General features: G+C 42.8%; 1 non-coding gene across 1 annotated transcript; it reads left to right on the forward strand.

Annotated features, from left to right (window-relative positions):
* The first annotated feature begins 882 nt into the window (after positions 1–882).
* LOC106545530 (uncharacterized) lies at positions 883–25,258 on the forward strand. The gene is made up of 6 exons (XR_015695140.1): positions 883–910; positions 6,630–6,680; positions 18,410–18,445; positions 20,764–20,790; positions 21,494–21,520; positions 25,231–25,258. It is a non-coding gene; the product is annotated as an uncharacterized LOC106545530 (transcript).
* Positions 25,259–25,503: the final 245 nt, after the last annotated feature.

The raw sequence follows: 25,503 nt of genomic DNA on the forward strand, positions 1-25,503 counted from the left end.
TATCCACGCATGCGCATGGCCTTTTGCGCATGCTCTTTGGCTTGAAAATGTCCCTTTATAGGACGATATAGACACGGGGCAGATGGGCAGGCCTACCCACAATTTCCACTACAGGTGAACCAGTCCAAACAGATTGAATACCATCTCTGGACTCTTGTCACTTTAATCTACAGGCTAACAATTATGTGTACAAATAATCCCTTAGAAACATTCCTAAGCATTAAACATGCTTTTCTTCCCCAATTTCTCTTTTGTTGTACAATCACATGCAATTTCAGTTTTTTGACAGAATAATATTGATAACATTTCTATGTCAACTGCAAAAGGCCACACTGCTTAGATCCGCACATAAACTATTGCTGATATATTATGACACGCTAGCTTCTTGTTCCTGGGAAGAACTTGATGTATATGAAGGCCAGTTACCAGCTGAAGAACTGCCAGTTGTGACTTCACACTGTTGTGACAGACAACAACAACAACAACAACATGATAACTTTAAGAGAACAGATGCACACACATATAAATTCAGTCATGTTACTTCTCCCTTCTAATGTAAAAAGTACATTTCGGGAACTACATTTCTTTTTCCCTATATAACTGCTTCATAAAAACTGTGAAAGCGAAGGTTAAAAAAAGAATTTGGGAAAGTGATTTAATTGCAAGAAATTCAAAAGCAAGGTCACACTTCACCATGCTTGTATGTGAACATTAAACCATGCATGTTTCAGTGTTCATCTCTTCTTTTCCATTTTTCCTTTTTGGCATGAGTGTGTATTTGTGCTTAGTGTGCCTTAACACTGACTCCTATGTTTTGTGTCTCTCTTTCTCTCCCCCCTTCACCCTGTTGCATGTGGCTGCGACTGATATAATGGTGGCCCAGGGAGCCAAGGGTCAACCTGGAGAGAAGGTGAGTCAGCTTTTTCCAGTTAACCACTTCAGATGGGGTTTGTCAATAGCCGTGGACCATCAACATTAGACATATTGTCATTGCGAATTAAATTGCAGCACGTGAGACATCTACCAGGAGCTGAAAGAGATTGTCCTGTCCTTGGGCAATCAGATATTTGCCTGGTTTCCATTCTAATCTAGCCCAAAAACTATAAACAAGCAAGTAAGCAACATGCTGTTGGCTCAGGACCAAGACTAAGGAAAGCGGTTATCTGTCCCCATGAGTGACATTCAATTTTTTCCCCTACCGGTTCTGTGGGTGTGGCTTTGGGGAGGCTCCTGTGACTGAGTGGGCGTGGCCAAATCTATTTCAGTCACATCCATATCCACACCCACTCACATCCCCACCACCAAGCCACGCCCACAGAACCCATAGGAAAAAATGTGTGTATCAGCACAAGAAGGGTGTATAGTGAATGCTGTGGCAGAGAGAAGCCAAACATTTCTCCCTCCATTCACAGCGGAGCTGCTGCTCCCTTTATGGTCCCCCCGACCCCCTCCCTTCCAGGGGGTCGGGAGGCTGCAGCAGCTCCGCTGTGAATGGAGGGAGAAACATTCAGATTGGGTGGGTGGGTCGAGCGGCCAGAAGGGGTGAGCAGCAAGCAGGCAACTGGGGAACTGGGGGGGGCATGGGCAGGGGACAACCAGGGGTGATTTTACCAGTTTGGCGAACTAATTCAAATCCTCCCTACCAGTTTGCCCAAGCCGGTCTGATCCAGTCAAATCTCACCCCTGTCTGTCCCTGATTTTGATAAGCTAATTTTAATGATCAGACCAGTTTAAAACATGAATGGGAGACCATCAGTAAAAGAGGTGGAGCTTCAATCACACCATCATGGTCACAATCTTGATTTTTTTATTATTATTATTATTATATCCTGTAAACTTTCTTGGACTGTAGGCTAGTTAGAAAGACATTCCAAAAGTTGCAATTTTCATATTATTGCTATGTAAACAATATGGACTTGCCCACAAAAAAAATGCCCTTTAATCAAAGGCCATTATTAACCACAAAGGCCAAATTATTTTACACAAATTAATGCATGCAAATAAAAAATAGACAGTTTTTTTAAAAAAAATATTTTGTTGAAAAAGTCCAGAGATGATCTAAAGGTTCAGAAATTTTGATTTGTTTACTATAATTTATACTAACTTTGCCAAAACTTCTTTGCACTGATAGTCAGGTAAACCCATCATTTGCAGCTGGTCTTATGGATACTTTCTGGAACTGTTTTCAGTTTCATGGCTAACAGCTGTGCTTGGAGTGTCTAGGAAAATGACACATGGAGATGTAGTTAACTCTACCAGCTGCATCTTAGACAGCCTCAGCTCAGCACAATTGGTTGAGTAAGGTTCACAGAATCCCAGATGCAAACTTTATTTTTCGTCAGCAAGGAAAGCCTCATCAAATAACTGAGGAAAGCAAATGAGAGAGGAGGACCTTAAATATTTTTTTTTCGATCCACAGTTGCATTTCTGCCACAACTATCCAGAATAAACTGTGTATCTGCGCCTTCCCTATCACAGTTAAAACATTTTGCAATGAATAGCAAAAACATCTTTCCTTCCATGAGGAATAAGAATGAAGCAGTAGTTGGACATAGGGGACTTGATGGCTTTTAAGATCATACCAGGCACAATATGAAATTTATTTCCCCATTAGACTTGAAATAGGTTGGCTCAGTGACAAAGACGCTGAGCTTGTCAATCAGAAAGGTCGGCAATTCAGTGGTTTGAATCCCTAGCGCCACGTAATGGAGTGATCTCCCATTACTAGTCCCAGCTTCTGCCAACCTAGCAATTTGAAAGCCTGTAAAAGTGCAAGTAGAAAAATAGGAACCACCTTTGGTGGGAAGGTAACAGCGTTCCATGCACCTTCAGTGTTTATTCATGCCGGCCACATGACCACAGAGACGTCTTCGGACCGCACTGGCTCTTTGGCTTTGAAACGGAGATGAGCACCGCCCCCTAGAGTCGGGAATGACTAGCACATATGTGCGATCGGAACCTTTACCTTTACCTTTACCTTACGTTGCCTTTTTACATAATCTGTTAAATTGCTTGATTTCTTTCATTTCACCAATTAGCTAACATAAACCAGCTTCCTTCCGGTTTGGGGCACTCCCCTAGTATTTGAACAAATGCAGCCTATAAAGTCTACCACCTGAAATAAAAATATCCTGAAATGAAGCTTTTTTTTTCCAGAATGGTCAGCAAATATCCATTTGGTTAGGAAAATGCAAGTGCTGTCCAACTTTTTTCCCCCAAACTAGAACCATGTTATTTTTGTCCCTTTCTAAATATATGTGTCTACAAAAATTTGGGTAACCTATGCAGGGATGTCAAACTGGCAGCTCGTGGGCCAGATGTGTCACGTGCAGGCCATGCCAACCCCAGCTCCGCGAAGGGAAAAAAGTCACGATACATCACGTGACAGCAACGTGACACCGTGAGTTTGACACCCGTGGTATAGATCAAGCATCTCCAACCTTGGCAACTTTATGACCTGTGGACTTCAACTCCCAGAATTCCCCAGCCAGCCAGCATAGGTGAGGAACTAGCTGGGAGTTGAGGCAGGGGTGAAATTCAGCAGGTTCTGGCCAGTTCTGGAGAACAGATAGCGGAAAATTTGAGTAGTTCAGAGAATTGGCAAATACCACCTCTGGCTGGCCCCGCCCCCATTTATTCTCTGCCTCCTGAGTCCCAGCTGATTGGGAGGAAATGGAGATTTTGCAATATCCTTCCCCTGGAGTGGGGAGGGAATGGGGATTTTACAGAATTCTTCTCCTGGAGTGGCGAGGGTATGGGGATTTTGTAGTATCCTTCCCCAGGAGTGGGGAGGGAATGGGAATTTTACAGTATCCTTCCCCTGCCACACCCACCAAGCCATGCCCACAGAACCAGTAGTAAAAAAATGAATTTCACCACTGAGTTGAAGTCCTCAAATCATAAAGTTGCCATGGTTGGAGATCCCTGCTATAGAATGTTTGTTGCCAATTCGGTGGTTTGAATCCCCAGCACCACGTAATGGAGTGAGCTCCCATTATTTGTCCCAGTTTCTGCCAACCTAGCAGTTTGAAAGCATGTAAAAATACAAGTAGAAAAATAGGGACTGCCTTTGGTGGGAAGGTAACAGCTTTCTGTGCACATTTGAGGTTTAGTCATGCCGGTCACATGACCATGGAGACGTCTTCGGACAACACTGGCTCTTTGTCTTTGAAACAGAGATTAGCACCATCCCATCGAGTTGGGAATGACTAGCACATACATATGTGCGAGGTGAACCTTTACCTTGGGTTGCCTGGAGTGGGGAGAGAATGGGGATTTTACAGTATCCTTCCCCTGGAGTGGGGAGAGAATGGGGATTTTACAGTATCCTTCCCCTGCCATGCCCATCAAGTCATGCCCACAGAACCAGTAGTGAAAAAAAAATTGAACTTCACTACTGAGTTGAAGTCCTCAAGTCATAAAGTTGCCACGGTTGGAAATCCCTGCTTTTCCTATAAAAAGGCTCAGCCTCACTTGTGAATTTGTATTACTGGAATGTGGATAGGGGGTGAGGGATCACATTATGGAAAGTTCCACATTAATCCTCTTGCGTCTTCCTTTCTGCCATCATTTTCCCCCCTACAATAATCACTTCTGTTAATGGAGAGAAAAGGCAGAATAGTTGCACAATGTATTTGAGCTGCTAGCACAGTGCGACTTTTGTTGGGAAGTATATATACTCCCACCCTACCCTCACTGCAAATGTATACCTGTTCTGACCCAGCTCTCCAAACACGACAAACCCTCTGAAGTTAAAGATTCCTCTATGAGGAACACCAGCAACCCCGGCAAAAAGTTTCTCTCTCAACACTGGCTAACAAGTCTGTCCGGCAGGGAGATGAATCTGCCACATCTACTCATCTCCGCCCTCTGCCTTCTATTCCCAGAGCTAGGGTGGGGCTTCACTAGCAGCAGTGGCTCTCCCTTCCCAAGGATCAGCCCATGGATTTCCCCTGCTCTCCTCTGCCTTCTGCGCATCCATGTGTCAGGCACTGGACCCAGCTGCTCCTCTTCCTCATCAGCCACCTCCAGACCTGGGGAGCTGTTGACTCCCCATCTGAGGGCTGACGGACGACCCAGGCTCTGCCTCTGCCAGCTCCATTCCCTCTTCCCCCTTGGAGCTCCCAGGTTGCCTTGATGCTGACCCTGACTCCCACGCCTCTGATTCGGTTGCTGGAGGGGCCACTGGCTGACAGGCCACAACAATACCATTCTGTCTCCAGTAACTTTAATTTTGTAATCAATGGTGAACAGTTGTGGCCCTTTGATTCAGTGCATTAACTTAAAAGTGTTCAAGTAAGCCCTTGTCACCAGAGAAATGTGTAAGGGTTAGGGATCCTAGGTAGACACGAAGTAGAAGAGGAGATGTAAAGACCTTAATCTGAAATTTGGAAAGCTTACGGGATGCCCACAGCATGGAAAGCAAATACCAGAAGTAAACTTTAAAAGTACTATGGGCCTTTTGGTTCTTCCTCTTCTGATACAAGGCTGCTGCAATTCACACCCTATAGCAGTGTTGGCGAACCTTTTCGGTATCAAGTGCCGAAATGGGAGTTCACACGTGTGTGCGGGGGAGTGCCGGAAACTGGAAGAGCACCTCCCTGGCCCACATGCACACTCTGGGAAGCTGAGCTTAAGGTTTCTGACTAGTCACCTGATCTCCTGATTTCTGTGCATGCGAAGACCAGCTGTCTGGCAGACATGCGTGCACTGGAAATGCATGCCAGGGAGCTGCTCTTCCAGTTTCCAGCACTCCTGGGCGCACGAGGATCAGCTTGTCGGCACACATGTGCATGCTGGAACTTGGAAGAGCAACAGGCAATGGCTGGCGTGCCCGGAGAGATGGCTCTGTGTGCCACTTCCAGCACAGGTGCCATAGCTTCGCCATCACGACCCTGTAGAAATAACAATTTTTATAGGCGCCATTCCGTCAATGGAATCAAAAGTCTATTGCATTGCTAAAAGATGGTTTATGCAGTCAAAATCAGACAGGGCAAAGCGCTGTGTTCTCAAACCAACAAAAATGTTTTGAGCCCATGCACCCGTAGACATATACTGCTTGACAACACAAACTCCACAGCCCTTTAAAGGTAGCTTGCTTCTTAATTACTCTCAAACCCCAGATTAAACAAGGTCACTTTGCAATGGAGAAGAATGATCATTGGACTTTAGATAAATTTGGCATCCAGTCATATTTTTTTATGACCAAGAGGTGCGATTACTTTTCATTCCCGAGGAATTCAGGGTAGCGTTTTGATCCAATTTCAGGATAAATCCAAAATGGCTCCCTGTCTTGATTAGAAAAGGCCCAGGGACCTGCAGTTAAAACCTGCTTTTAATCACAGTGAAGAATATGTGTATGTATTGTTCTTTTTAATCCCCCTTTATATAAATGTTTCATTTCCTCTTATTATTTCCTTGGCCACAAGTTCCTTTCAGCCCTCTCCTCTTGTTCCTTTGAATTTTTCACTCTAAATACTCACTTTGGCGTTATTGCTTACTTCATCATTGTCTCCTTGTTTTTTTCTGCCTCTTTTTTTAACATTAATCTCTAACTTGCTTTTTTTAAAAAATAAAATTGCTCTTGGTCTTCTTTTCTACATATACATTCTCTCTCTTTATCCCTGCAGGGAGCTCCGGGAGAGGCTGGAATGTCCATCATTGGTCCTCGGGGACCTCCAGTAAGTTTCTATGTCTTCTGATTATTACCTCTTAAGGAAGTGATGGCGAACCTTTTAGACAGTGAGTGCTCAAACTGCGCCCACGCGCATGCCCAAACTGAAAGGTGCATGCATGTGAAGAGCCAAGCTGGCACAGTGGGTAGAGTGCAGTACTGCAGGCTACTTCAGCTGACTGCTAGCTGCAGTTCGGCGGTTCAAATCTCACCGGCTCAAGGTTGACTCAGCCTTCCATCCTTCCAAGGTGGGTGAAATGAGCACCCAGATTGTTGGGGGCAATATGCTGACTCTGTAAACTGCTTAGAGAGGGCTGAAAGCCCTATGAGGCGGTATATAAGTCTAACTGCTATTGCTATTGCTATGTGCGCAAGTGCGGACATGCGCATGCACGGACATGCAAGGATGTGTGTATGCATGGACATGCACACACACATGCATGGACATGCATGGATAGAGACCCAAAGACCAGTTGGCTGGCAGGAGGTGGAGCCACTCCCATCCGGTCACATGGGTGGCAAGCCACTCCCACAAAGGAGGCCACACCCACAGAGTAGGTTCCAACAATTTTTGAAACCCACCACTGCACGAGCTCCTATTTCGTCATTTGCCAGGAAACAGAAGCTCACAAAAGGAACACCACAGAGACCTGACCTGGGGCGATGGTGCACATCCCATCTCTGGCACACATGTCATGGGTCCGCCATCATGGTCTTAATGTTTAAAGCAATGTTCTTAACCTTGGCAACTTTAAGATGTGTGGACTTCAGTTTCCAGTATTTCCCAGCCAGCCAATACTGGGAGTTGAAGTTTACACATCTTAAAGTTGTCAAGTTGAAAAACACTGCTTTGCAGGGTGTGGGATGAATCACAGAAAAGGGTTAGGGAATCCTAACATTCAACTGGCATCTGTTCTCAAGCGGCTGTATTATGATGTGGTTTCTGCCAGTGGCTAAGTTTGTTTTTACGCTGAAATGGCAGAATTATATCGGTTAGAAAGTGCGCCGTCTCAGCACAAAAATCTCCAAGCGATTTTATCAGCATTTTTTCTCTCCTATGTTTACAAAGGAGGAAAATAATTCCTAGATCTAAACAGAGAAACCAACACCAGATTATACAATCTCAGCATTTCAGCAAAGCATAAATAGAAGGAAAACCAGCCAACTGTTAATAGAGAATTCAGACTCATCACGGGAGAAAATTGCACACGCATGCATAAGGTAATTCTGTGTACATTGAGAGGCACAGACAAAATCCATTTCACAGTGGGAGGTTTGGGACAAGTAAAAAAGGAGGTGGGCTACATCTGCCAACATCCTTTCCACTTGTCCATTTAATGTAGAAAAAAGTAAGGTTTTACACTCAGGCAAGGAAAAAAACCAAATATACTGGTAGAGATTATGTGAAACTTGGCTTAATAGGAGTAACTGTGAGAGGGATATTGGACTCCTAGTGGACATCACTTAAATATGACCCAGCAATTACTGTAGCCACCAAAAAAGCCATTGAAATCCTAGGCCGCATTAACAGAGGAATAGAATCAAGATCACATGGAGTGTTGTTATTGCTTTATAAGATTCTTGTAAGACCACTCTTGGCATCCAGTCTTGGTCACCACAATATAAAAAAGATGCTGAGACTCCGGAAGGAGCGCAGAGAAGAGCAACAAAGAGGATTAAGGGGCTGGAAGCTAAAACATATGAAGAACAGTTGCAGGAATTGGGTCTGGCTAGTCTAGTGAAAAGAAGGACCCTGGGTGATACAGCAGTATTCCGATGTTTGAGGGGCTGCCACAAAGAAGAGGGGGTGGAGTCAACTTATTTTCCAAAGCACCAGAAGACAAGACAAGAAACAATAAATGAAAACCAATCTAGGAGAGATACAAACCTAGAACTAAGGAGAAATTTCCTGTCAGTGAGAAAAAATTAATCAGTGGAACAGCTTGCCTTCAGAAATTGTGGGTGTTCCATCAATGGAGGCTTTTAAGAAGAGACTGGACAACCATTTGCCTGAAATGAGGGTCTCCTGCTTGAGAAGGAGTTTGGACTAGAAGACCTCCAAGGCCCCTTCCAACTCTGTTATTCTGCCTTCATATTTTCCAAACACTTACTTGAGCTGCGGTGGTACAGTGGTTAGAGTGCAGTACTGCAGGTTGACTGCCAGCTGCCAGCAGTTTGGCAGTTCGAGGCTCACCAGCTCAAGGTTGATTCAGCCTTTCATCCTTCCGAGGTGGGTAAAATGAGGACCCAGATTGTTGGGGGCAATATGCTGACTCTGCTTAGAGAGGACTGTAAAGCACTTAAAGCGGTATACAAGTCTCTTGCTACTTGGTAGTACTTTGGCTACAATGGGCCGGCTGTTTCTAGTCCATTCTTGGTCACCCTGTTGCATATAATGATAAACCCACTTGATCTGAATTTGACACCCATCCTAGGGAACACTTTTCCTCCTAGGTTTTACTAAGCCAAGTTTAAAGGTAAAGGTTCCCCTCACACATATGTTCTAGTCGTTCCCGACTCTAGGCGGTGGTGCTCATCTCCGTTTCAAATCCGAAGAGCCAACAATGTTCAAAGACGTCTCCATGGTCCTGTGGCTAGCATGACTAAACACCGAAGGCGCACAGAACAATGTTACCTTCCCAACAAAGGTGGTTCCTATTTTTCTACTTGCATTTTTACATGCTTTCGAACTGCTAGGTTGGCAGAAGCTGGGACAAGTAACGAGAGCTCACTCCGTTACGTGGTGCTAGGGATTCAAACCGCCAAATTGCCAACCTCTCTGATCTACAAGCTCAGCGTCTTAGCCATTGAGCCACTGCATCCCTAAGCCAAGACTACTAAATAGTTGAGAGCTATGACTGGAAAAGTCCTGCCTTGTTGTCTGTAACAATTAACAGTACTGGGAAGGACAATGGGAAATGTTCTTTGTCCGATCTGAGAATCGATTGTAAAAAAAATTATTTAGCTTAATGGCAGTCTGGTGATAAACATTAAGGAGGCTCTTGATAGCAAAGAAAAGCAAGGAAGCTGGGATAATAGCACAATTTGGACAGATGCACAACGGCAAATAGTTTCCAGACGGTTTTCTTGGAAGCAAAGTGAAATGAACACTTGCAGACCCAAAGGTTTTCATCTAGTCAGTGTTACTAGCTTTTCTCCCCCCCCCCTCTTTTTTTTTTCTTGGCTTCAGCAAAGCAGCATGCTCAGCATGGCAGAAACAGACTTTCTCTGCAATTTTGTTATGGAGCCCTTGAAGGAAACAGGATTGGAGGAAGGGAAAGCTCAAGGCTTCTGGGAATCTGAAATGCCTGAACTTTTGCTCTGGCCTTTTTATTGTCTCCTGCTGGAGAAGATATCCGAGGCCAAGTTGCACCCTTTCCGGGTTTCCTCTTGAATTCTTTTCTTAGCCATAGGAATGGGTTTTCTAAAAAAAATAATCAACAGTTATTTTCATTTCTTTCTCATTTGGAAACCTAAGTAATGGACAACCTATTGGATTTATTGCAGCTCATCTCACTTTGGTGCCAAGATATATATCAATCACCAAAAGCAAATGTGACCAAATGATTCTTTTTGTTGTTTTTGTCATTTAGAACAGGGTTCTCCAACCTTGACAATTTTAAGCCTGGCAGGTTTCAACTCCCAGAATTCCCCAGCCGGAGGAATGGGAAGAAGAGGGGAAGGGTAAAGGGGAGGAAGGGGAAGGAGAGAAGGGAAAAGAGAGGAGGAAGGAAGGAAGGAGAGAAGAAAGAGAAGAAAGGGGGGTAGGAAGGAGGGAAGGAGGGAGGGAAGCAAGGAGGGAAGGAAGGAGAGAAGGAGAGAAGAAAGGAGGGAAGGAAGGAGGGAAGGAAGAAGAGAAGGAGAGAAGAAAGGAGGGAAGGAAGGAGGGAATGTAGGAGAGAAGGAAGGGGGGAAGGAAGGAGGAAAGGAAGGGGGAAAGGAAGGAGAGAAGGAGAAAAGAAAGGAGGGAAGGAAGGAAGGAGGGAAGGAAGGAGGGAAGGAGAGAAGGAGGGAAGGGGAAGGAGGGAGGGAAGGAAGGGGAGTAGGAGAGAAGAAACGAGGGAAGGAAAGAGGGAGGGAGGGAAGAAGAAGTAGGACCGTTGTAAGATAAGATGGGTCTATGGGATGTTAAAAAAGCAATCTTCAAGAATATTGTTAACAGTAGGGAAAAATTGTTATAAATACATATTATTAATAACAATCATGAGATCATTTTTTTAAAAAAAGAATTCCCCAGCCAACTTCTGGAGTCCCAGAAGTTCACCAGGCTTAAAATTGCCAAGGTTGGAGACCCCTGATTTAGAATACTCCAGTCATTCTAGCATTCAGCATTTTTTTTAAGAAAAAGGACATTGAGGTCAATTTGAGAGTGTTTCTAAGATTTAAATATAACATAATGTGAGATAAGATATAATATAATAACAGAGTTGGAAGGGACCTTGGAGGTCTTCTAGTCCAACACTCTGCTCAGGCAGGAAACCCTACACCACTTCACTGAAATAGTTATCCAACATCTTCTTAAAAATTTCCAGAGTTGGAGCATTCACAACTTCTAGAGGCAAGTTGTTCCACTGATTAATTGTTCTAACTGATAGGGAATTTCTCCTTAGTTCTAAGTTGCTTCTCTCCTTGATTAGTTTCTACCCATTGCTTCTTGTTCTACCCTCAGGTGCTTTGGAAAATAGTTTGACTCTCTCTTCTTTGTGGCAGCCCCTGAGATATTGGAACACTGTTGTCTCCCCTAGTCCTTCTTTTCATTAAATAGACATAGCCAGTTCTTGCAACCAGCAGCATATGTTTTAGCCTCCAGTCCCCTAATCATTTTTGTTGCTCTTCTCTGCACTCTTTCTAGAGTCTCCATATCTTTTTTACATCATGGCAAAACTGAATGCAGTACTCCAAGTGTGGCCTTACCAAGGCATTATAAAGTGGCATTAACACTTCACATGATATTGATTCTATCCCTATGTTTATGCAGCCTAGAACTGTGTTGGCTTTTTTGGCAGCTGCTGCACACTACTGGCTCATATTTAAATGATTGTCCACTAGGATTCCAAGATCCCTCTCAGAGTTACTACTATAGTAACCTATACTGTACCTGTGCATTTTGTTTTCTTTTGCCTAAATGTAGAACCTTTCCCTTTTCACCATTGAGTTTCATTTTATTAGATAGTGCCCAATGATCAATTCTGTCAAGATCCTTCTGTATCTTGAGCCTGTCTTCTGAAGTGTTGGCTATTCCTGCCAGTTTGGTGTCATCTACAAATTTGATGAGTTCCCCATCTATCTCCTCGTCTAAATCATTGATGAAGATGTTGAAGAGTATTGGGCCTAAAACAGAACCTAAAACCTTGTGATACCCTACTTGATATCTCACCAATTCTGAGGAAGGACCACTGATTAATATTTTTGTTTGTTTAAGCCTGTGGATCGATATAGTAGAGACATCACAACATCTTTAAATGACTAAAAATTGGAAAGTCATAGTGTACATTAAATGTTTTGCAGAATGTTGAGCAAGATATATATTAGGTAGAGATCATTTGTGCAACCTACTGCAAGTGGGTTTTTTTAATGGTTATGTCAAGAAGGGTTCTTAGTAACCATTGCTTTGTTTTAATGTACAAAGCCTTTCTAACGTGAAAAATCTCTGCTTTAATCAAGCAGCAAAGAGCTTTTGGGCTCAACAGCCTTGAACTAGTTTTCTAGTGTCCTGACCCTGTTTTTAGTTGGAAACAGCTGCTTTGATCTCACCAGAAGTGTTCCAATATTGCTGCAAAGATTCTGGCTGTGTTCTGAACTTCACAGGGGCTCACTTCAAGTTCAAATTTTTTCTACATGCCTGCATGTGTGCATACGTCCGTACATCCATACATTCCTGCACAGATACTTTCCTGCTCCCTCTCAGAGTCAGCAATATTAGGCAAGATAAAGAAAAAAAAGTAAACAGTAATTAGCAACTACTAAATGTTGAGATGTTCCTACATTAAAGTCAGATGCTGACCCTTTGGAGATTCCTCCAGTTTTTGAAGGAAGTAAAATGTCAGCTACATCTTGGAAGCACAATAGCAATAGCAATAGCAGTAGACTTATATACTGCTTCATAGGGCTTTCAGCCCTCTCTAAGCGGTTTACAGAGAGTCAGCATATTGCCCCCAACAATCTGGGTCCTCATTTTACCCACCTCGGAAGGATGGAAGGCTGAGTCAACCCTGAGCCGGTGAGATTTGAACCGCTGAACTGCTGATCTAGCAGTAGCCTGCAGTGCTGCATTTAACCACTGCGCCACCTTGGCTCTTATGCTTATGCATTGTGCACCTTGGCACAATGCTTGGGAGACTTTCTCTCCCAACAGAAGTTAGGACTAATAAAATCCCCATTGCCATTAGAAGAGAGGTGGGTTACTCATAATTTTACCACCAGTTCGCCGTGCACTGAAAATTGTGCGGCCTTCTGTGCATGCACTTTGCTCATGCGCATGGCTTGCACGCATGAACGTGGTTTAGAAAACGTGGCTAAATAGGACAGAACAGCGCCGGGGTGGGTGAGCGCGCCCACCTGCAGGTCGCCACTATAGGTTCACTTGAACCGGTCCGAACCATCTGAATATCACCACTGCATTAGAACCATAGAATCCCACAGTGGAGTGCAACTGGCCGAGTCCATTTCCCCTGTCTTGTGCAGAGGTTCCAATGAAAGCATCCCAATCAGGTAGTTATCTAGTCTCTGAAGACATCATGGAAAGAAACCCACCGTTTCTTCTTGAGCTGATCTTCTGTCGGGACAATTTTTCAAGCTCTCAACTGAAAACTGCTTCCTTGGAACTTATTCCATATCTTGTACTCTGGCATAATTCTGGTTTGATCTTGACTTACAACAGACTTCTTTAAAGTGTCTATAATTTGCTTTCGGAAAACATGATCTACATCTTTTCCATGGCTGGTAGCAGATGCCAACAGTAACGGCATCTGGTTTTATCCTTCCCACCATATGTTTTAATTCAGATCATTTCAACCATGCCGTCAACTCTATTCCTTTCTAAAGTGACCCAGGCACTGCAAACTGCACCGCAAGCACTGAATATAAGCAAGCTTGAAATTGTGACACACACACATACACAAATGTAATTGATTCAGAAAGTTCAAATAATTGGTTAGGGTTTAGAACAAGCCCTTCTGCCTGGACCTCTTCATTTTCCTTCATTTGTGTAGACCAAGAAGAAGAAGAATACTGGAAGAAGAATTGAACGTTAGACTCAATCCTGCATAAGTTTGCTCCCCCCCCCAATCTCCTTCACATTGGTTTTTCATGGCATGATCAGGGTTCGGCAACCTTAAACAAACAGAGCCACAAAGGTTCCCCAATTCAATTCTGGACTCAACCGGAAGTCCGGTTCCCCCACCATAGAGTCTCCTCCTAGCATCGCATCCTTTTTCCTCTACCTGTCCTATCAATTGTGGAGCCAACCGGCGACAGGGAGCCACATCAGAGGGATGAAAGAGCCACATGTGGCTCCAGAGCCACTGGTTGCTAACCCCTGATTTAGATTAAGGGTGGCTGTTTATGTATCAATGACAAGAAGATAAAAAAGGGCACAGCTTTGCATAGTGAAATGTACAAATTTAGAAACTGATATAATTCTATTTGATTCATTTCATCAAGGAAGGAGACAACTGTGACTTGCTCACTTTGTGTGCACCCAATGCCAGCAGTGCTAATTGTGATGGACAACTCTTGTAGCACTTTACATCTAATCCAGTAAAAGTAATACAAAAAAAAAAAACTTGCCAGGAGTAATCGGTACCAACCATTTCCATATTGCTGCAAAAAAAAATGACATGTCCAATGTCCTTTTGGTCAAGGGAAGATGAACCTAACTCAGAGAAGTCTTTGAATCCAAATAGAAAATATTCTTTAGACAGCCCTACGTAAAAACAGAGCATGGGTCCAGGCCCATTTACAGTGGGAATGGGTTTTCCCTGCCCAGAAAAAGGATATAGAGGTGCTGGAGTGCTAAGTAGCATCCTTAGGAGTTGCCAGGCAGGCATCTTCCTGGTAAATTAATACTTTGTGAATATGAATGAGAAAGCCCCTCCCCCAAGATCCATTTGGTATGAGCCAGCTGTGGCTTAAAGGAGCCTTTTCCTTCTCTGTATGCATTTTCCTTCCCTCCTTCAACTGATTATTGACTCCAGTGGTGGGTTTCACACTTTGTTACCATTGGTTCGCACGCCGCACGCCCACTTACTCACTTTGTTATCCCTTCTGTGCATGCAGCCGGCCTCAAAAATGTGCCTAAATAGGACCGCATAGAGCCGGGGCGTATGGAGCAGGCCCACATGCGATTTCCGCTACCAGTTCAGGTGAACTGGTCTGAACCGGCTGAATACCACCTCTGACTGGCTCCCTTCTCCATCCTATAAACCTTATAAAACACTGAGACTTGAGCAGATTTATATTTTCTCCACCTTGAGGATCATGTGCTATCCTTTCGGGAGGGCAGGAAGATATGACATTGTCCTCAGTCTTCCCCAGTCTGCAGAGAAGGTAACCTCCACCTTCATTTTCTTCTTCCACATCAACAATAATCCTGCCCACACTCCCACCTGTCCATTCACCACCTGCTGTTAGAACAGAACAGTCTGATCCACCTGCCTCATTTCATTCTTGCATACAAATGCTGCCATTGAGTGGTGCAGTGGCCTAGCGGCGGAGCTCTTGCCTCACAATCAGGAGGCTGTGAGTTTGATCCTAGGTAGAGGCAGACATTTCTCTCTCTGGCACAATGAGAATATATCTGCTGAATATAACTTCAGCATTGGCGACAGGAAGGGCATCTGGCCAGTAAACACTCATCTCCATTCAGTTGCCCAGACTCCATCTCGCAAGGGACTATGGAGTCCTTAAAAGGAGATGATGATACAAATGCTGCCATTCCAATTGACTGGTGTGCCCTCTGGAACACGAGTTCCTTCTACATCCTGCTCCCAGCATCCCTACTCTCTGCTGACCATTTCATACAGGACAGGGCTACATATGTTCTATTGTTTTGTTAAAACTGTGGCCCTGAAAATACCTCTAATTAGAAAAGGGTTTCCTAATTGTTTGTTGACTTGTTTGGTTTCATCAGTTTTTTTTTTTATCATTTAAAAGTTTTATTTTCCATTTTATCATTTTCATACACTCACATATAACAGTAGACTTATATACCGCTTCATAGGCCTTTCAGGCCTCTCTAAGCGGTTTACAGAGTCAGCATATTGCCCCCAACAACAATCCGGGTCCTCATTTTACCCACCTCAGAAGGATGGAAGGCTGAGTCAACCCTGAGCCGGTGAGATTTGAACCGCTGAACTGCTGATCTAGCAGTCAGCCTGCAGTGCTGCATTTAACCACTGCGCCACCTTGGCTCTTACATATATACTGTGCATAGCCGGCGCCATACAACATTGAACAATAATCGCAGCAGTTCCTCTTGTCAACAATACCCCAAAAAATACAAACCCAATATACCTCTTCCCCTCTCCATACACCTCTTTCTTCCACCCCCCTCCAACTTTCTATCTTCCCTCCATCATCCTCCTCTACCCTACTTCCCCTCCCCCTCTACCACTCCTCTCTCCCGATCCACTCCCTCCCTTCCTTCTCACCTTCCCTCCCATCCTCTCTCCCGTCCCTCTCTACCCGTCTTTCTTCTATCCCACTCCTCCTCCCCTTGTTTGGCTTCATCAGTTGACGTCACCCAGTACTTGGTAAGTCCGATGTGCCTGAATTAGCTTTGGCCAAGTTCTGCCTGCTTCCTAGCTTAGGCTCTTTGATTATACCCAGTCTCTTTGGTCCTACCCACAGACATCTGTATCTGGTATTTAACAGATGCTCTTTCCTATGGTAGGCTATTTGGATATGCTGCTGGAACATCTGCACCAACCAATTTCATTCGACATTCATACATGCGGGATAGGCAATCTAGGCCTCCCAAGTGTTTTGGATTACACCTCTCCACATTCCTTGCCATTGGCTCTGTTTTCTAAGGCAAAAGGCAGTTGAAATCCAAAACCTCAACTACAAGTCACTGGGTTGCCTATTTCTGGATGCTGTATTTAAAATTTTGTAATGATGTGATAGAATTGGCAATTGGCAGTCAATGTGATGGACCACTAAACAGCTGCTTGTTTTGGTTTGTCCAATTACCATACTTTCCGGAGTATAAGACGCACCAAGACTTTGAAGAGGAAATATTTTTAAAAAGTTTTTGCACTCTGCACACCTCCCAAAAACAGCCCATTTTTCATGAAAACGGACCCAGTTTTTTTTTTAAAAAAGGGGGGGCATGAATAGCCTTTAGGAGGCTTGTAGAGTGCTCTTGTGGGGTGGGGGTGGGGCCAAAAAAGAGAAAAAAACAGCCCTTTTTGTTTTTAAAAAGTGCATACATAGCCTTTAGAAGGCTTATAGAGTGCTCCTGGAGGCTGGCGGGGCGGCAAAATTGAGCAAAACCAGCCCGTTTTTCACTTATTTCTGCCCTTTCCAGCCCCCAGGAGCTCTCTGAAAGCCTCCTAAAGGCTATGCATGGCCATTTTGGTGAAGGAAGCGGGGTTTGGGGAGGCAAAAAATGCTGTATTCAGTGTATAAGACACACCCAGATTTTCAGCCTCTTTTTTTGAGGGAAAAGGTGGGTCTTATACTCAGAAAAATATGGTAGTCGTTTCCATACTGATTGGGGAATACATTTTCTGCCCACTCGGTTTGGCCCCAGGATGTGTTTGCAACCACATATACTATGCTCAATTTTTTGAAGACCCATCATTGATGTGGCTTGAAAATGTGATTGAAACTGAACCACATAGCTGAAAAGAAGGGTTTCCATATTGCCGGAAGCAATTTCAGGGAATGAAATTAGCCACATTGGGTTGTATGTATGTATGTATGTATGTATGTATGTATGTATGCCCATGACTTGGAAAAAGGCACAAAGGCAAGGATGTAATTACCAATAAAAAATAGAAAGTTGTTTAATGCCCATGACCAAATGTAAAAAAAAATAATTAGGAGTGGCAGAAAAATGCATATAGCAGTTAGACTTATATACCGCTTCATAGGGCTTTCAGCCCTCTCTAAGCAGTTTACAGAATCAGCATATCGCCCCCACAGTCTGGGTCCTCATTTCACCCACCTCGGAAGGATGTAAGGCTGAGTCAACCTTGAGCCGGTGAGATTAGAACTGCTGAACTGCAGATAACAGTCAGCTGAAGTGGCCTGCAGTACTGCACCCTAATCACTGCGCCACCTTGGCTTTTTGAGACAAAAAGGTTTAGGATTTTCCTGTGAATTCTATCCCCTTTGAAATAATTTTGATTTGTATCAGGAGTGGGTTGCTGCTGGCTTTATGTCCGTTTCGCTTTGTGCACACATTATAAAATGACAAAAAAATCATGCCAGCAATGATGGCATGGGCAACCAGGGAATTGGTTCGGGGGCACGGCCAGCCTGCTGTCCCTACCAGTTGAGTGACCCAGTCCCAACTGCCACTACCAGTTCACCCAAACCGGCGTGAACCGGTTGCAACCCACTTCCGATTTATACCATTTATTTTCCATACTTAGGAGTTTGTCTAAAACAAGTGCAGCCATTTTCATCTGGGTAACAATGGAACAGAGCTCAATAGAAGTGAAATAGCAGGAAAAATGCTCCAGCCTGATTTGTTTCTTCACATTTCTTGCTCTGTTTTGCTTTACTCAGGGACAGCCTGGAACAAGAGGTTTTCCTGGATTTCCAGTAAGTAGGACCCTTATTCCAAATTGCTGAACAATTCTCTATTGCACCGATTGGAAAATGGTGAAGTTGAAAATGTTCCATGTAAAATACATTGTTTGTTTGTTTTACTGTAATGCTTTGATCTAAGATCTGACTGTTTGATTCAAAAGCAATAAATTGCATCATCTTTTCAAATCAAATCATACACCAAATGACCATAGCATAGCAGCTTAATGCATAAAATAGAATTTGTCATGGGTTGATTTAGTTCAGTATTTCAAATCAATTCATTTAACCAGATCCAATATTTGAAACAGATTTGCAGCGATTTGCATCCCCCTCTCCATTTATTTTTTTTATCGTAAAGGTAACTAGCAACATTACTCTTGGAATTTCCTTCCACAATAATTCAATAAAATAAATTCAACAACCTCAAACCAGCTGCAAAAATGCACAAATCATTTGGCTTAACTTCCAGTTCAGTCAGTCTTATGGATAAACGTTCAGCGGAATGACATCTCGGAATTCTAAAACTCTTAAATTCCAGTAGGAAAAAATAATATTTTAGAATGCATCTGCCTAGCATGCCATACTATTTTATAACCAAACTGAGCAAACAGTCTTTCAGGTGTGGATTTACAACCACAGACCTTATCAGTCTTAGAGAGCTGCTAGGCCAATATCTTCCAAATGCTAGGCTGTACAAGAAAATACTTGGCAAGGAGTCTCTGAGAGAACAAATCTTCATGCAAATTAAGCAAACTAATTGTCTCCTGCAAACTCCACTCCCCTTTCACACGTTGGGAACGATCTCCCCGTGGAGATTCGTACCCTCACCACCGTCCAGACCTTCTGCACAGCCCTTAAGACCTGGCTATCCCGTCAGGCCTGGGGATAAAGACCACAATCTGTCCCCACCCGGATGATGAATGAATGTTGTGTACTATTTTACTCTTATGTATTGTTTTATGTTTATTGTTTTGTACCCCCCCTCCCTATTTTATGTAAGCCGCCCTGAGTCCCCTCAGGGAAAAGGGCGGCCTATAAATGTTAATAAAATCCAAAATCCAAATCCAAATCCAGCTGTTCTTCTGCCCCACTTATCTCCGACTCTGAAGGCAACTGATAACTGTTGGACAGCCCTGGCCCCCCCTCTCTGCCTCCGACACAGAGCACTCATCAGCACCTTCCCCAGACTCCAGGACTGGCCCATCTTCCTCCCCAACCTCTGCATTCTCTGAGTCCGCCACCAGCTGCACTGGATGCTAGTGGGCCACAACAGAAATATAGGAATACTATAAATAAGAACCATTTCTCAACATCCTTATTGGTTTTTACTGCATTCCAGGAGATAATTGACCATAATTTATAACAATCCTAAAATAATCTGCCTTTATGTACTTCTTTGCTGACATGTAATACAATAATACACATCCTTGACTTACAAAAGTTTGTTTAGTGACCATTCAAAGTTACAACGGCACTGAAAAAAAGTGACTTTTGACCATTTTTCACTTAACTGTTGCAGCATCCTATGGTCATGTGAATACGATTCGGATGTTTAGCAACTGACATGCATTTATGACGGTTTCAGTGTCCCGGGTTCATGTGATCCCCTTTTGCCACCTTTTGATAAGCAAAGTCAATGGGGGAAGCCAGGTTCACTTTACAACTGGGCTACTAACTTAACAACTGCAGTGATTCACTTAACAACTGTGGCAAGAGATGTTGTAAAATGGGGCAAAGCCCACATAACAAATGTCTGACTTAGCAACAGAAATGTTGGACTCAATCAGAGGTGGGTTTCTACCGGTTTGGCCAAGTAGGTAGTAACTTGGCCGGCCACGCCCCCAAACTGGTTCTATCGATGGCGCCATCTTGTCTTTTGCTTCCGCACATGTGCAGAAGCAGTTTTTTACTACTGTGTATGCGCGCATAGTGCATATCAAGCATGCACACGTGCAAAGCGCGTCCCTGAGCAAACCAGCAATAACAGATGCCGGAATCCACCCTTAGCTCAATTGTGGTTGCAGTTTGAGGGCTACCTGTACTTCATTCCATATCTATCATGAGGTAATGATTCAGTTTGTTCCTAGTTCCCTTTCCCACAATCCTTGCTATATGTACCAACTGCATTGTTAAAAAAGTACACTCATGCACATTCTTTTTTTTCCAGTGTTTGATATATTTATATCTCTGGTCCTAACGTTGCATGATGAAGGTGGTGGGTTGAACTGGCAAGACAAAAACATGCTGTAAAAAGAAATCCTTGCTATTTAAATCAATTGACCTCTCTCTTTCTCTCTCTCTCCCCCTCCCTTTTCTCCCCCTCTTTTTAGGGTCCAATTGGTTTGGATGGCAAACCAGTAAGTGAAGTCATTTTCTCATTCTTATCCTTTAGACTTTGAGTTGTCCCACCTCCCACTTTCCCATAATCCTCCCCCTCACATTTCTGTCCAGAAGGTTGTTTAAAATGCTTATTTCAAAATGATCAGAGAAGAAACTTAGGTGGTTTAATAGACAAAGGGGCAACAGTGAGCAGAATATTGTGAGATTTTCCATAGGTTAGAAAAGAATCTTTTGCAGCAATACTTAAATTCTATTCCATTCCCTTCCCTTTTCCACTCTGCTCTGCTCTCCTTTCCCCTTCTTCTCCTCTCTTCTCCCATACTCTCCTCTCCTCTCTTTCTCTTCTCTTTCCTTCTCTTCCCTTTCCCACTCTGCTCTGCTCTCCTTTCTCCCTCCCCTTCCCATTCCTCTCCTCTCTTCTTCTCTCCTCTCTTCTCTTTCCTTCTCTTCCCTTCCTTTCCCTTCCCACTCTGCTCTGCTCTCCTTTCTCCCCTCCCCTTCCACTCCTCTCTTCTCTTCTATTCCCTTCTCTTCTCTTCCCTTCTCTTTCCTTCTCTTCCCTTCCCTTTCTCACTCTGCTCTCATTTCCCCCCTCCCCTTCCCCTTCCTCTCCTCTCCTCTCTCCCCCAGCTGGTGAGTAAACAGGACAAATCTAAAATAATTTCTGATCTTAATGTTCAAAAGGTTTATACTGAAACCTTTTTTTAAATCTTGTTTCAGGGTCAACCTGGACAGAAAGGGGAAATGGTAATAAGATGTTCAATCAATTTTGCATGATACGTTCTCCTTATCAAGTTTCAAATTCATAGAAAAGAACAAATGGCAGGGATGTTTTCAAGGGATCCATCTTTAGAAGGAATGAAGAGGTAGAAAACTTGAAGCTCTCAAGATGGAACTAAAATATAGTTCCCAGCATTCCTGACTTGGGTTGGGATTGCTTAGAGCTGAAATTCAGATTTCTAGCCCAGGAATAGCTGTCTCTTTCTTTGGAAGATTAGAAAGACAGAATAGTGATTTGTCCTGAGAAATTTGTAAACTCTATCTCGTCTTTATTAAACAGCTGCATGGTATATTATAAGATTTGTTTAAAGCAATCATATACTTTTTAAGAGCAATGCTATATGTTCAGAAAGAGGTTTGTTTCTATGGAATAATGGGAAAGTATGATATTTTTGAATGGGCAGAACTGCTGTTGTGTAATTAAAGCTGAAAACTATACTCCATAAATGGATCCAACAGATTTCTGGAAATTCATTTCAAAATTTTGGGGAATGTTAATTGATTTCCCAAACTCTTCTCTGCTGCACTAGCTTTCTCTTGGCCAGGGGTGTTTAAAACATAAATATACCATCATACAGTGGTTGCAGTATTACAAATGACCATGAGATGGCAGCACAGACACCAAAACACCAACTCGTGGCTCCCATCTAGTGTTGGAATAGATTATATTCATTATAAACAAGACATGCTTAACAAAATACCACATTCAAAAGCATAATCTCTCATCTGTAATTTGAAGTAATACCAAAGACTGTTATATGATCTCTTCCCTCTGCAATTTTATTATCATCTAATGCTGGTGTATGTCTATGTGAAAGTATTGTATTGGTTGTGCAGCGACACAACATTTAAGTTTGTTGTACGTGATTTATATTATCTTTTTGTGTTGCAACCATGAAACAAGGGGAAGTATGGTACTTATTTAAATCAGCTCAAAGTGTTTGTGCTTCCTTATTTGACTTTATTTTATTGATTCTTTCATTTCCCAATCATGAATTTAGATTGTTTCATAGCTTAACAACACTTTTCCCCTGTGCTATTTTTTTGCATTCAGCATTTCTTGTTGTAGCTACTTTCTCAACTGATATCATAGAGATCTCAGTTTGGTAATGACCTCAATGGAGTACAATAGGGACCTCAGGAATTTCATTCATTTCTTGAATTGCACATATAAATAAGGATTATGGATTGATATTTGAATGGTGATTATAGAATCCAGAATGAAGCGATGGTCTGCTGAGTCCTCCATGAAATATAATTCAGTAATCTCCTCTCTTCAAACCATTTTGGAAAATTTTGTTGTGGTATAGGCAGGATACTCAATTTTGAATTAAAGCATTTTCAAGCAATTTCTGGCCACAGTTGGGCTAGAATGGCCACAACGAAGGCAGATTTTACACTCCCCCTCCATGTTGGCTAAGAAATGCTAGAAGGTGCTATGAGACCATAAGGAACTGTAATCAAAGTATCATATGAAATAATGAAATGACACATTTTTGCCTTGGAATCAGTGTTTAATACTTGTACTCTAAACAACAATTCAAGCACTATATTATAAGAATAGTGTAGTGTGAATTCAGTCTGAACTTCCCAGATGGTTGATTTTATGACTGGGCTTAGAGAACAGATGCTAATATGGGAAGTCATAACACTTATTCAAATGGATTTTTAAATCACTGGAGTCTAAAACATTTATACAATACTGTGCATGCTGTCAACTGGTCATTTTTTCCACTGTGGGAATTATGTGAAAATGGCCTTATTGAATTACCATGTGCTTTACAGATAACTATAAATATAGATAACCATAAAAGTGTGTTTTTCACATATATTCCAAGTAGAAGAATACCGGTGTATGCTTGTAGAGAGGTGAGAGAAAGGTTGGGAAATACACAGGATGGAGCATTAAGATCTTCCACTGATTTGGTCCAATCTTCTTGGTCTACAGGATGGAGCATTAAGATCTTCCACTGTCTTGGTCCAATTTTTTAAAAAATTAGAAATATACAGTATACTCAAGAGTTCACAACAGATTTTGAAAATAAAGTGCCTGGAAAATTATTTATGTCCACCACGAAAAACTACAAATAGTAATAGTCCAGACAGATGTCTATCTTCCTTGCAGTGTCAGTGGGCGAATGGTTATAAAACAATCAAGAGGTTGGCTATGTGATTGAAGCCCTGTCCCATTTCTTACATACATGCCATTTTGAGGTGTTTTTTTTTTAAATTTCTATCAATATTACTATTTGTTTACAAGCAAACATGCTTTGTACATGATCCCTGATCCAAACATTTTCTCTATCTTGCTAAGTCTACTGCCACCTATGGGTATCATGGCCTACTCTAGACACATATCTCATTTCAGTGTTGTTCAGGGGTGGGATTCAAAATCTTTAGCAACCAGTTCTCTGCCTGGTTGCTGGGTGGTGTGGCCATGGTGGGCATGACCTACTTGACCTCCTGCACCATTGTGGGGGGCATTTTTGCCCTCCCCAGGCTCTGGTGGCTTTCCCCGAGCCTTCGGGAGAGCAAAAATGGCCTCTCCCGGGGTCCAAAGACCCTCCAGAGGCCAGAAACAGGCCCGTTTCCAGACTTCCAGGAGGCCTATTGTTTTGCCCTCCCCAGGCTCCAGAGGCTTTCCTCTAGCCTAGGGGAGGGTGAAAACAGCATCACCCAAGCTCCAGAGGCCCTCCGGAGCTGGAAATGGGCCCATTTCCAGACTTCCAGAACTTCCCAGAGTTTTACGTTTTATGTCCTCCCAGAGCCTTGCGAGGACCCTGCACTTATCTTCCAAAATGAGCCATGCTGGTTTTCTGAAGTATCTGGAGAACCAATAGTCTACCTTTTCTTTTAATCCAAACATAGGGATGGATCTTCGTCATGACCATGTAGGGTGATCTTCCAAATGATTTTGCAGCTCTAGGCAGAAGTCAATGGCAGGTTTGCTTTAACCATGAATCTTAGCCCATCAACATCCTATAGTTGATTTCACAAAACAGAAATAATGGATGACTTTAGCCCAAAGCTTTATGCAAAAGTAGACTCATCTACTCAGAAAAACAGGTAAAATTACCTGGTTAGTTCTTAGATAAACAAAGTTTTAAGCCTAGTCAAATCTACCTTAGCAGCTCTATTGTGAACCTACAATTTTTTGCCAGTTCAAAATTCCAAATGCGCTCACTGTGGAAATGTGTTGTGAAATCCCATTTAATCTAGATTGTCTGAAAGATTCTAGGTATGCTTGGATTTTAAAATATGGAAGTATTAATAATCTCAAAAGAGGATACAATTAATCCCTCCTCTCTCTGTAATGCCAGTACTTTGTATAACTTGTGTTACAGTTTTTGTAGTAAAGCTCACTTCCCCTCTCACTCAATGTGACCTTTGACTTTTCAAGGTCAAAGTTCAACTAGTAAGTACCGTCTACTGATACTAAGATTAGAAACCTAAGATTGGAAATCACATCAGTTTTGATTAATGGTTATCACTAAAAAATATTAAACATTCTCTCTCTCTCTCTCTCTCTCTCTCTCTCTCTCTCTCTCTCTCTCTCTCTCTCTCTCTCTCTCCCTCCCTCCCTCCCTCCCTCCCTCCCTCCCTCCCTCTCCCTCTCTCTCTCCCTCCCTCCCTCCCTCTCCCTCTCCCTCTCCTTCCCTCTCTCTCCTCTCTCATAGGGGATACCAGGACAAAAAGGAGAAAAGGTAAAATTAATATAGGATATAAAAGTTCAGATCATATTTGAATACATATGTTGTTTTTTTTAATTGAAACCTGAAATCTGGTTCTTCTTGTATGCCTGAATCAATAGTTTCACTATCCCTGGTTATGGCTGAAAAAGAATATACCATAACCTGCCCTTTTAATCCATATGTGTAGGTAAGAACAATCATTACGGAAACTAAAACTAAAAAGTGTATCATTAAAGCAGGCAGCTACACATGGATATT

The sequence above is a fragment of the Thamnophis sirtalis genome, unplaced genomic scaffold, assembly GCF_051295495.1.
Source record: "Thamnophis sirtalis isolate CommonGarterSnake01/CBP01778 unplaced genomic scaffold, rThaSir2_p1.2 scaffold_15, whole genome shotgun sequence".
In the NCBI taxonomy this organism is placed as follows: Eukaryota; Metazoa; Chordata; class Lepidosauria; order Squamata; family Natricidae; genus Thamnophis; species Thamnophis sirtalis.